The following is a 13,283-nucleotide window of genomic DNA, read 5'->3' as shown; positions in this document are numbered from 1 at the left end:
CGAACACCAATTCACTTACTAGAATTGGAAAAGGAAGAATAGCTGACACACATTATGAAATGTCCCTTGAGGTCCTGGAGGATAGCAAGCTGGCTGGAAGCCAGCAGGATGCAAAGACAGACTACAGCACTCTGGGCTGCACAAACACAAGCAGAGCCAGTAAGTAGATTGAGGGAAGAGATTATCTTCCTCTACTTGGCACTCTGGGCCATATTTAGACACTGCCTACTTTGGGGCCCCAGCAAAACACAAAAGACATCAACAAATTCAAGAGAGTTAAGCAGAGGCCACTGGTATGATGGGGATGAGGCTGGGGGAGATGAGCTTGTTCAGCTCCAGGCAAGGACAGCTTTGGAGGGACATAACAGCATCTCCAGTGCCTGTGGGGATGTCACTGAAAAGTCAAGAGACAGAGTCTTTATAGCAGTGCAGGACATGAAGGGAAAAAGAAAAAACAGGAGAAACTTAAACAGGAGAGGTTCTGCCTGGATACAAGACAAAAATTTTTTCCCAAGTGCACAGTCAGGCAGTGGCACAGGCTGCACAGAGACACTTTGAGGTTTCAGGCCCCAACCAAATGAAGCCCTAAGAAGCCTGAGCTCAAAGCTGATCCTGTTGTGGGCAGGAGGTTGGGCAGGAGATAGTCTGAGGTCCCTTCCAGCCTTTGATTCTCTGCTCCTCCCACAGTCACTCTCACAGGGTGATATCAAATATCCTGTGTTATACCCAAATACTCTTAGTACTGTAGAGCTATAGAGCTTCCACTGACAGGGTGCCCAAGTGCCTGCTATTTCATCAGTTTAAAAGCTACCCATTTCTCAGTATACTTTGCAATGCTTCCCAAGAAACAAGCTTACCTTTAGGATGGAACAAAATCATTCCTTCTCTCATCTCTCCCCACCACTCCCACCAAAACCTTCCAGCATGAAATTTGACCATAAACAAGTCATATTATGGTTCTACAATTCAAGAATGAGAGTCTACAAGAGTCATGCCAATGACAAACACACAACACTCAAAAAGCCCAAATACAAATAAAACCCCAACAACTCTAGGGCCCCAGTTTGGTAAGCCATTCTAATTCTAAGCAAGTATTGTTTATCCAGCTATCACATGGAATAGACACATACCTAATGTTCCATCTTGCATTCATGCCCAAAGGTGGCATAAAAATCACTTCAAGTATATGAAACAAACTAGTAAAAACAGAGGATCTTCATGTCAATTACTGCATAATCATTTACAGGTCTTTGAATGTTATAGCAACAACACTGCTCAGCCCTCTCCAACTCAGAAGACATCCTGGAAACAGCTCCATTGCTAGAAAAGGTCACCTGTTCCAGGCAGTTCAAAAGTTTTATGTTGGCTCAGAAGTGGCTTTGTCTGTCTCCAGTGAACGCAGCCACTGGCAGGACTCACCTTAGAGATCACCTGTTTTGTGTGAGGTTAGTTGCCCATCTCAGTACAGAGGGGTATTTTCATTTCCATGTGCCCAAGATCAGGCTGTATTCAGCAGCCTGTCAAGTATTCTTTAGAGGAAAATCTTGGAACAAAATGTCACACTTGACTGATTACCCTAATAAGCAAGACTTGACTTCAGTCACACTGTCACAGGTGATAAAATTTTTTCCACTTCTAATCTCCATCACACATTGACATTTTACAATTCTGTATTTCACTAGGAGAGTGAGGGCAAGGCTACATATGAAGTAAAATTTAGCTGAATTTTCGTCCTGTGATCATAAGCACATGCCACACAATTAAGCAATAAAAAGAGGCCTGAATAAAAGGTTAAAATCACAACAGAGTTGGGGAGTCAGAGGGCACAAAACCCCCAGCTTCTCCAAGCTACAGAAGAGTGCTTTGAAAGCCTCTAATTTTGTAGTTCTAACTTTGCATTTCAATCCATTACTGCCTATTCAAAGCATTACGAATATAAGGAAGGATCAAGAGGGTCTTAAAGTTCTTATAAGAGAGAGTCATGTAGGATTGTATTTGGGTTCAAGAGAACTTTCTTGTCAAACCTCACATGGCAAGTTACCTCTAACACCACTCAATTCAGCCTACCTGCTGCAATTCCTCTGCAGATTTTGCTCAGTGACAACCCACAGTTTGATGAAGGTTAATGTCAAACCAGAACTCAGCACTGTAGAAGCATCTCCACCTTTCATTGTAGATCTCTGCCCTTTAAATGAAAAAGGCTGGGGTTCTCTACCTGACTGTTCAAAGCAAACTAAATCCCAGAAATCCAGCAAAGGAAATGTTCATGCATACAGATGCACTTTGCATGCAGAACTGTGAAAATAATCTGCTTTTTCCAATTTCTATTAGCTCTGCTCTACTGAAAGAGGGAAAGAAAGAACAAAACTATATGAAGTCACTTCAGGTCACTGGTGAAGACTTTTCTGGATACTAATAATTCTATTTCTAATAATAAATACAAAGGTAAAAAATAGAGCAAGCTTTCCACAACCCAGAATACCACAAACTTCTAGAAATGTAATCCGAAGCCTAAATTCAACAGGAATTAAAGTATTGTCTTGTCTTGTCTCTGTCTATAGTGTGTCCATCCTTGACAAGCTCACTTTACATATGGAGGAAAGTGTATTTTATCCAGAAGGGCGCCGAGTAAATGACATATCAGCTAAAAATAGAGTTCTCATGCTTGAAAACAGTCTTCAGAACATAGCAACTTCCTCTACCCCCCTCCTTCATACATTATAAAAAGGTATAAATTTTAGTCACTTCTCATGAACTTTCACTTGACCACTAAGGAGTTCACCCAGGAGAACAGCAGCATCTTCTGGGTGGCTCACATGTGTCTGCATGGTTTGCAGTGGAATGTTTCTGGCTGACTTGCTCTGTTGCCAGACACGCTGTACAACAGCTTGTATCGCAAGGAAGCGTGTTCTAAATAAAACATCACACTTTGTAGCAAAAATCCTTCAAGTTTAGAATAAATCCTACAAGGCTGGATACATAAAATCCAAAGAGGCTGCCTGGCTACCTCCCAGACTAACTACTGAAGAAGTTTCAGAAAAAAACCCCAAAATTGTTGTTTCTAAAAGTGAATGACTCATGTGCTTTTGCTCTCCCTCGCTTCCTGGCTTCCACTCCATTGCCCAGAGATGAGTGGAGGGTACAAGTTAAAATGCAAAGATAAAGTATTCCCTTGCCACCAAAACTGAAGTCTAGATTTGCTTTAGAGCCCCATTAATTCCTAACAAACAGTAGTTTATGGGGAAGAAACATCATCCTATCTACAGGCTACATACAGACCTGCAATGTCAATAGATTCACACCAGAGATTCTTGTTCTATCCATGCCCCCACCTTTCCAACATCTGTTATATTTTCTTGGATCAAGCAGAGTTAACTCAGCCATCAGATTAATACAATCTCACCTCAAGTATCAGCCTGAAAGCATCTAAAACTAAGGACTGAGATTTAGGTTGTTAACTGACCCTTTCCCCCAGAAAACATTAAGACCAGGATACCAGAGGTGTCAGGACAAAAGCCAAACTAAGCTTTCGAGCTAGAGGAGCAGAAATCAATTTATTTATCCAGGAATCTGGTGAAGATCAAACACAATTCATACTGATCTAACAGAAAATTTTTCCATGTGGTGCCATTTTCCCATCATTTCACCAGATTACTTTGGCATAGAAGTGGCAACTTTTCCACAGAGCTCTGAGATACAGACATGCAAGAGAAGAGCAAGTAGGATCCATAGGAGTTTCTGCATTTCCTTCTGCCATTTTACAAAGACAGGATTCAAGAATGATGACCTCCCATGCAGTCAGCCAGTTAGATGATGCCATGAAACACCACACTTGTGAAACCATAAACATCCTATAATAAGCATTATGCACCAGCTGTTTGATGCCTGCAGTCCTGCAGCCTGCAGGGGGACCACAATAAAAGAGGAAAAAACTTATTCACCAGAAAGGAGGATCTAAAATCCCACTGCAGTTATTTTGCAAACTTAATGGCCTAAAATTTAATCTCCTGGTTGCTGCTCAGTGAGATGTTTTGCATCCCAGGAGGTAGGAAATCAGGACAGCTCTAAGTACATGACCTTGTTGGAAGCTCTGGTTATGCATTTGCTGCCCAGAAGGACACGTGCAGGGTAGATTGCTCTGGTTTTGCCAGTGTCTGAAGTGAGGAGAAGTGGAAGAAATCGTCCTCTTTTATGACAGAAACTAGAAACTTTTCTAAAGTTTCTCTAATATGTATTGCAAACTCCATGCTCTGGTTGAACCACGTTTAAGCCCTTCTGTAGGTAAAAAATTTGAATGGCAACAAAAAAAAAAAAAAAAAAAAAAAAAAAAAAAAAAAAACCAACCAAAAAAAACCTCTATCTATCTATCTATCTATCTATCTATCTATCTATCTATCTATCTATCTATCTATCTATCTATCTATCTATCTATCTATCTCTATATCTATATCTATATATCACTCCAGAGCATCTATCCAATCTGTTGTGCAGACAGGCCTATGTACCAGCATATCAGCTCAACTTGGAAGAGTCACAAGTATCTTATCAAATTTTTATTTCTATTAACAAGAGCTGTTAACAACTGTAAAAATGACCCCACTAAGACTCCCTTCCTTCACCTTTCTGAAGCTTAAGATGCCTCCAAGTAGCATCAAAGTCAAACACTGCTTCTATAAGCAGTGGAGAAAGAAAGCTTCGATGGAGTTTGGAGACAGACACATTCATAAAAATGAGAGATAAATCAACACAAACACCACACTGACATGAGAAATTAACAGGAAAAGGCGATGAAGATCTGCAAAAGGTCAAGATGGAAAGAATGGTTTGAAGGTCAGTGAACTTACAACAGCTGTTATACAAGATGTATGAAACACAATTTCAAGTGTGGCATAGGAACCATTCTTACGTGGTAATTGCACAAAATGTATTTTCTCAACCAAGAAGGAAAACAAAGAGAGTGACAAGGGAAGTGCAACGTGCTGTGGTGCTCTTCTTCTGTCTGCTGCTTCCTGCTTAGTTGAGCCAGACCTTTACTTTCTTTGGGGTGCCCACCCTCAGACAGAAAAGGATGCTGGCAAAGATTTGATAGTAAAAAACTGGAAAGAGGGGAGAAGCCCGTGTGGAGAAGAAAAGAGAAGAAAAAAAAACATGAATACAATTAAAAACTGTTCCTGTGACATTACTGAGGGGGAAGAGGAACAAAGTGGAGCCAACAGACTAGGACAGGATGATTGACAGGATTGCCATAAAGCATTTATTCTTAACACACTGAAAATTTAACCTAACACTGAAACACACTTAACACTGAAAATCTTCCTCCTTCAGTGTCTCTTTTTTCTTAGAAAAGTGGGCATGCTTTTATTTCTCATAGTCTTACTCTTAATGTAGTAAGAGTAAAGTGATAGGAAAACTTCTAAAAAGAAATACATTAAACAAGTTTCCAGAACCCTTGCAGCAGATACACCCATAATGATTCAGTAGCAAGAATTGATCTTATCCTTAAGACAGTAACCTGCACAACAAAGCACACGTTGGTCAGGACAAATGAAGTTCAAAGAAGAACATGACTATGTCAGACCATTAGAGATATTGTTGTAGTCCTACTTGAAAAAGTGGGGAGTAGGTTGTCTGGCCTTTTCCTAATTTGTACTTATGGTATGTCCTGTTTTCCATGTCATCTTCAGGGAACACCATCATTTCTTTTCCCTCTTCACTCAGTTCAGCAAGAACTCCTTTTTTCCTCCTTCACCCCATCTGTTCTTCTCAGGCTTCTTTAACACTGACAGCGTGAGGGCCTAGCAAGCCCAAAATTAACAAACCCACATTGATTTTAGTGTTTCAGAGGAACAACCTGCTTGATGGCACACATCCAAGCCAATGTTGATGTGGATATGGCTTTGTGAGAGCAGAGTGGGAGAAGGAATAAGAGACTTGCTCTTATAACTGCCTATCAGAAGAGGACTGTAGTTTCCATGACCACAGGACAGCTTTGTACTAAGGGGCCCAATTTTTATCACCTATACACCCACATGACTGTGCAAGTATTATCAGTGTAGTAACAAATTCTTGATATGCCATGGACAAGTCTCAACATCTAAGTCATCCTGGAAGATAATGAAAGGTAGAGATTTAATTCTATTTTTCAAACATATGAATAAGACTACTAAAAAAATAAAGAAGAAATGAACACAATTAGAAACCTTCTTTTCATCATTCGTGCAATCTGTAACTAGCCACAGAAGCCCTTGTTCAGTTGGGCAAGTAAAATAGTACCAGTTTTGGGATCCTAGGAAACCTACTGATCCACTTTTGGCTGACACAGGAATGGGCACAGGCATACAAAAGGGGCTTAAATGGCAGATGGTGTATATATATATATATATATATATATATATATATATGTATGTTAAGGAATAACTCCTATGTCTGTGAAATTGATAGCCAGCTGTACACAGTCCTAACTGTGCACAAACTTTGCAGAAACTGCCCTTCTTTCTTATGCACCATCAGGAAACAATGGTTAACCATGGCCAAGCTACAAAGATAATACAGAGAGCTGTGGAGACAGGATTTTGTATAACTAATTCTTTTGAGTTTGGTCTTGTCCCTAAATTTACCTGAGTATCCTCCCCTGGAAAAGCAAAATACATAGCTACTACACAAGCTACAGCTACATCAGTGCAGAGCACAGAACAAGAGAAATGCTGCTGCCAAGCACTTGAAATTGGAACTGCACAGGATGGGGGAAGGCAGTTTGTTTTTAAACAAAACACCCTATGCAGATGCTGGAGTAGCTCCAACCAGGTCCTTGGGGTTGAATATCAGCTTGCAGTTGCTGTGCTCCCAAAACATTTTCACCTATTTATTCTCAGGTGCTCCAAGACTAGTCCACAAAGAAAGGTGAAGAACAAAAGCCAGGAGATTTGCTTGAGAAACATTAGTGTAGACATCTATATTTACACAAAAAGTGCCTGTGAAGTCATTTCCTACCAGAGAGGGAAGAACTCACAGGTACACATTTTCCTATAGACACAGTCCTGAGGACCACTACTAGACCTCCTAACTTTGCTCTTACAAGTTGCAATTTCACCTGCTTTTTTGTCAGTTGTTTTCAATTCCAGTCTTTGTAGCTCCTATATTTCTCCTGTTCCTCAGGCTCCTTTTGATGTCTGTGGCTCTATCTGTCTGAATTAGTCTGGAATGCTTAGCCTGCAGACCTGTAGACAGATTAGGATGAGGTAAAAACACTACAGACAGATTAGGATGAAGTTAAAACACTATGCCAAATTTCTCTCAGGTACTTTACTGGGAGGGCTAGAAACTATTTTCTTGAAGGGCCTCTCAGCTGTAACTAAAAGCTGAGAAGTGTTTGCTCACATTTTGCAGAGGAGCAGGATACTGCACTCCAGAACAAACTACCAGAAACATTTGAAGCTGATGAATGTGGCATGGGGTCCTTCACTGGTTTTATGCTAAAGTGGATGAGAACTGCTCACTAGACTGCAGCTAGGAGGTACTTTAAAGAAACCAGTATCTTTCGTGAAAGGCTCAGTAACTGAATGGGAACACTCTCAAAGGAGAAGTCCTGGTGTAGTTTTAATGGGAGAGTTCAGGTCTCTTGCAGCCAGACTGGTCTGAGACCTTAACCACTGCAAAGCAACTGGAGAAGGTCTTTGGAGGATGTGTCAGACACTTAAGCCAGATGCAAGCCAAATCACTAGTAAACATACTCATCATTTGTCTCAAGGCAAAGTCAGACAGGTCAGTTTGTCATCAAAATGCTAGCTTTGCCTTGAAAAGGAGTGCTCACTCAGTACCACGTACCACTAAGTAGTGACTCGGGAAGCTGCTCCCACACCTTCTGCTGTCATACTTCCCTTTCCACTGCCTGGCAGGAACAAGCAAAATTTCCACCTCCAGCTCAGGCTTGGCAAATCCTGTGGTACAGCACAGCTCAGCAGTCGAGCTCAGTTAGGTGGCTGAGCCTGTATCATGTTAGATGGATGCTGAGGATGCTAAGCCTGAACCATAGCCACAGTCCTGCACGACAAACATTCTCCACATCTCTTTACATCAGCCTCATCTTTCATTTATTTTTCCTTACTTTATCTTTCTTGTGTGTTTGGAATCTCGCTACCTGCTTTCCTTCTCAGTATTTCGGTAAGCTCTCCTCTAGAGTTTACTTTTCAGTAAACTCCTTCCCAAAGCTTGTATTCAAAGAGTAATGTATTTCATGCAGTCCTTTGCCCTGCATTATCAAGCAGAGGATTTAAAAGGAATGTCAAATGAAAGAAGCTTTCCAATCAAGAAAGCTGAGCAGATGTTCATAAAAAAATTAAAATGTAGTCTTATGAGCCAGAGAGCATTAAATCCAACAAGATTTGATCTCCAGGCAACTCAAGCTTGTTCTTCCTGCAATTTTCTGCTAACACTTCAAGTGACCCCTTGGGAAAAATAAAGCTTGACTGGCTCTGTATAGTTATAATGCCCCGACTGTACAACTGAACATAATTTTTGTTTAAATTGCTTTATAGCTGATCACAGCTTAACTTTAAAATACAAGATTATTTAAATACTAGCAGCAGTTTGGAGCCCTACATACACCAGCATTTGTGCAACAGCATTTTCCCTGCAGCCAGCAGCAAGTCTGTTTGTGCAGGGAAGATGACAGAAAACAAAATAATCACTTAATGCAACATAGCCCAAAAGTTTACCACTTAAGTATAGCTTATCTCAGGGGGCTGTAATTCCCTGTCAGGAGTGACAGGAAGATGCTTGATCACAGGAAATTCTTGGGTTAACACATGTCAGTGAAGCTAATGGGATGCTGTCCCATGGTTAATAAAGTCCTGTCTCAAAACTTGAGCAGGCTGAGGATTCACAGGTACTGTGGTTATGTGCTCAGCTGTAGCAGGTTTTTACACTAGCAGGACATGTTCACTGTGTATCAGTGAGCCAGCAGGAAGGTTAACAGACACGATTTTCCCATTGTTTGCTGCTCTCCTGGAATCATCTTCTGCCCATTTTCTGTTTAGAGTGATACATACAGCATCTGATGCTGTCACATGATTTCACCCTTGAAAATCATAGGCTTCCTGTCTCCAAGCTTCTATTAGCCTTGATGGTAAGTCATTTGCTACAGCAGTGTAGTTTTGCACTAGTTTCAGTTGAAATATTGCTTAAAATGATACGCAGATTATGAGAACTGAACAAGTCAAAGGATATTTCTAGATGTAACTCCACCTGTTCAGTTTGGCAGCACAGTGGCCCACATTTTTAAAGACAGTCAGAGAAAAGCAGGCTCTCCTAAGAATCAATGTCTCATCTGAACCTGCACTTTGCTAAACAGATATAAGTATCACCCACCTAGCAACACCTACCAAATTACTACACATAATGAGGCTTTTGCTGTTCTGTTCCTGGGGAGATGAGATGTTCTTATCACACTCAACTGATTCAACTATTCATCGATCTACGAGTACAAAATAACATTCTTTAAAAATGTGCAATGAAACGTTTGGAACAGAAGGCAATCAGCAAGACTATTGAAGAGCACAGGAATGATGCAGGATTTTAGAGATGCTATTTTTTTCTATTCTATTTCATTTTAGGATAAATTAGAATAACAGGGAGATGAGGAGGGGGACGGGGGGGAACAGAAGAGAAAAGAATGAAAACCTGGATTGACTAAAGCATGCAAGCCACAAAATAAATTTCTTTCAGTTCTAAAATGGCTTCTTTGTTTCAAATGCCTTTGTCACAAAAAAACCAGCTTGTTGTGATCTGACTGTCGAGTTGACTGAATTGGGACAAAGGTGTTGTTCTTCCCGCTCCCCCACCGCCCCGATTCTGACATACACTTTCGCTATCCTCTTTTAGCCATTATAAAGGAAATTATAAGAAAAGCAGAAACGGTGAGGACAAAGGGAAACATCAAAGACATCAATCCTGGAATAAACTCGGAGCAAGTGTAACTTCAATACACAGTGACCATGTGGGGGGATGAAGGGGAGGCGGGGAAGAAGAGAGTGCCATGAAAAAAGAAGTCATTATTATCATGTGCACACATTGGTGTACCTGAGGTGCACAGAGCCCAGGGCAGGTGCGGAGGGGTAAGCCAGGGCAGCGGCCCGGCGCAGGGCGGGCTGCGGGGCAGGGCAGGGCGCGCAGCCCACTGCGGAGCCGCAGAGCCGTGCGCCTGGCGGTCGCCCAGTGCCGGCCTCCTCCCGTCCAGTTATAAGGGATGGGGCCGTTGGAAAAAAAAATTAAATTTTAAAAATCAACTACAAATACCCCAAATGCGCAAACCACTCAGCGCCTCCAAATTTCCTTACGCCGCAAGGTCTTTCCATAAAGCGTCCCGCATTCAGAGGGGCAAAACTTCTCTCCCACCGCCGGGCGGTGAACGGGGGAGGGAAGCGGTGCAGGGAGCTGCGATGCGATGCCCGGAGCCGCCTCCCGTCGCTAAGCGACCCGCGGGGCCGCCGCCGGGGCCCGCCGCCGCCGCGCACTCACCGCTCCGCGCCGCTCCATCCCCGCGGCGCAGCGCAGCCGCCGTCCCGAGCCGTCCTTCCGAGCCGGGAGGGACACGGAGCTGCCGCCGCCGCCGCGATCTGGGTCACCCGGCGCGGCGCCCGGCGAAGGTGAGGAGGAGGAGGAGGAGGAGGAGGAGGAGGAAGGCGGGCGGCGGTGCCGCCTACCGGCGAGCGCGGGGGGAGGCTGCGGCGGGGCCCGAGCCCGCCCCGCAGGGAGGGGAAGGGGCCGGGGAGCGACCGGAGCCAAGGCGCGCCTGGGCGCTCCCTGCGCGCCTCCCGCCGTCGGTCCCCGGCCCCCAACGCAGGGCTCACCTCTCCTCCCTGGACTCCGAGACCTTCCCCCCACCTCGTCCCCCCCGCGCTAGCCAAGGAAAGGCGATATCTGTCTGCGCTCAGAGGAGTCCGGCCACAGTGGTACGGTTAAGGTGCTACGGGAAAGTGGGGATCATCTCCCCGGTGTTAAGGTCCCGGCTAGCTGGGGTAGTACTCAGCGAGCCAGTATCCTTCTTCCATATCCCATCCCACCGACTTGTCAAGCAGTGTCCTTTCTCCCCCAGCAGTATATCCTGAAGGCTTTTGATCTTCAAAGTTTCAAGTCAGCTAATTGGGATCATACGCATGTCATCCTATTTTTATAGCTCTCCCCTCTAGGAGAATAACAACTGTTGTCTGCAGCATCCACAGAATCATTTAGAGTTGCCCGGTGCAGTATCTACTGCTAGTAGGCAAGTGCTCTATATTTCATTCATCCTTACTGATGCATGCCTCTGTCCAGATGTTCCTTTGAAGCTGTAAGCAGCCTGTCAGGCCACGTTGGCATCCCAACATTAGCCAACAGTCTCATGTTTCAGAAGTCCTTTGAAAATGCTAATTAACCTATTTTTCTAAGTGTTCTCTATGCCTAATTTGAAAATAGCTTTCAGCATGCCTGTTTCAGAGACATTGTTTAATTTCTTCTGAATTTCCCTTTTCAGTTATTTTGATCCCATAATCAACTGTCACATTCAAGAAGTATGGTGAAAACACTTGGGCTGTTGTGTTAAACATTTAATGACTAGGAAACACTGTTCATGTCTTAAGGCAAAGCAGACTGGTATTTAATTCTCCTCCTGGCTAGAGATATGTAGTCTGTCTTCCATCTGCCATCAGCATGCCTGGTGCACCTGGCTGGCAGGTGTTGTGTCCTGCAGTGCTGAGCGAGTGGCAGGGAGGGAGGAGGTCCCAGCAGCCTCCACCTCAGTGGTGTGGTCCATCAGCAAATGAGGTCCAACACTCAATGGAACAACTCAACAGTTGGTATCAAACTACAGCTTTACCACCTCATCTCTTACTTGCATCATGCTTTGCACATTGAAGTAATCTTTCAAGCTTAATTCCATGCATCAATGCAACTAGAAAAGTAGCTATTTTCTCCTGTCTCCTGCATTAGGGCAGTGTTTCTAGCTACTGTATCACAACAATGTCCACCCCCAACACATCAGATCATTGCTCTTACGTCCTGTGCCTGTCAGAAACTTCTCTTGCACTAGGCCAGCGGATGCACTGCAGGTCTGTAGATGTCTGAACATAATAAACTCCAAATTGGGAGACCTTTCAGAGGCTTCAGGAGCAGAGTTTGCTTATGCTTCCCAAAATAAATCTAGAGAGAGATTTTAAGACAATTCATTCATATTATGCAAGATGAATCATGAACATAAAAAGCCAGATCCTTGCTACAGAAGAGGCCTTACCTTCCCAGATGACATGCTCTTGTTCACAAATATTAAGGAATTCAAAATGTGAGATAGAAAGCTTTATTGACTTGTTCCCTTACTGTTGTGGCAAATTTAGGAGATCAGACCAACATGTTTGGAGTTTCCAGATGGCCTCCTGCCCATTCTCTGGAATTATGCAGTGGTACATGACTGTACTGTAGTCATGCAGTGCCATTTCAGACTTGCCTGGATTTTTTTTTGAGACCCTCGTTGTCAAATTTCAGTTTGATGTACCCATTCATTCAATATGTTGGAATGGCAGCTACTCAGGTTACTATGACTCCTGTGTTCAGCATCATTGTTTAATGGAAAGTTGAGGCAAACCAGTATATTATAAAAAGTTCTTCTGTTTATAAGCAGTTATGCTGTACTTTCCTTTTAATAGCATAATTATTTTTAACTGATGGCAAATGAAAGAAACTGTGAATGACAGCAGAATACAGCCTGTACTTCAAAGTGGCAGTGAAACCATATAAAAAAAAAATAGATGTAGGACCCCACTAGTTGAGCAATGTCCCGCTTTTCCAGCAATAGCTCATACAGCCTGCTGTGCTTAATAAAACCAGCAAGGTCACCTGCATGATTAATTTAGCATTGTAAAGAAGGTGACAGAAGCAGCAGCAAAACCAGATAGCAACATACCTCGTTCAGATACTGGTGAAAAATCAAAAGCTCAAGTCCCTTATTATTTTAGATAGACACTCTTGCTGTTACAGAAATTACTGATAAAGACAAAATTGATAACAAGGACATTTGCTGTGTCCTTGTGAAGAACCTAACACCATCCAGCCCTTTTCTCAGACAATGTGCCACCCAAACATTATTAACAGCACCCTAAGAAGTTATATTTTAGTTAATGGTTATATAGTATTATTTTGTTTCCTTTTTAACAAGTAGCATTTTTCATTTTGTGGCAATATAGAGGTGGCAGAAATACTTTAGCAACACTTGTATTCTTTGACTTAAAATCAACAGGAGAAAGAAGGTATTTTAC

The 13,283-nt window shown here is 42.8% G+C and overlaps 1 protein-coding gene across 1 annotated transcript in view; it reads right to left on the bottom strand.

Annotated features, from left to right (window-relative positions):
- ELMOD1 (ELMO domain containing 1) overlaps positions 1-10,599 on the bottom strand; it is a 43,538-nt gene extending 32,939 nt beyond the window's left edge. The window contains exon 1 of the mRNA XM_050974100.1: positions 10,516-10,599. The gene's annotated coding sequence lies outside the window, so the exon portion shown is untranslated. The remainder of the gene's footprint in view (positions 1-10,515) is intronic.
- Between the last annotated feature and the right edge of the window lie 2,684 nt (positions 10,600-13,283).

Source organism: Serinus canaria, chromosome 1 (genome assembly GCF_022539315.1).
Source record: "Serinus canaria isolate serCan28SL12 chromosome 1, serCan2020, whole genome shotgun sequence".
Classification (NCBI taxonomy): Eukaryota; Metazoa; Chordata; class Aves; order Passeriformes; family Fringillidae; genus Serinus; species Serinus canaria.
This window is presented reverse-complemented; position numbering and strand designations above follow the sequence as displayed.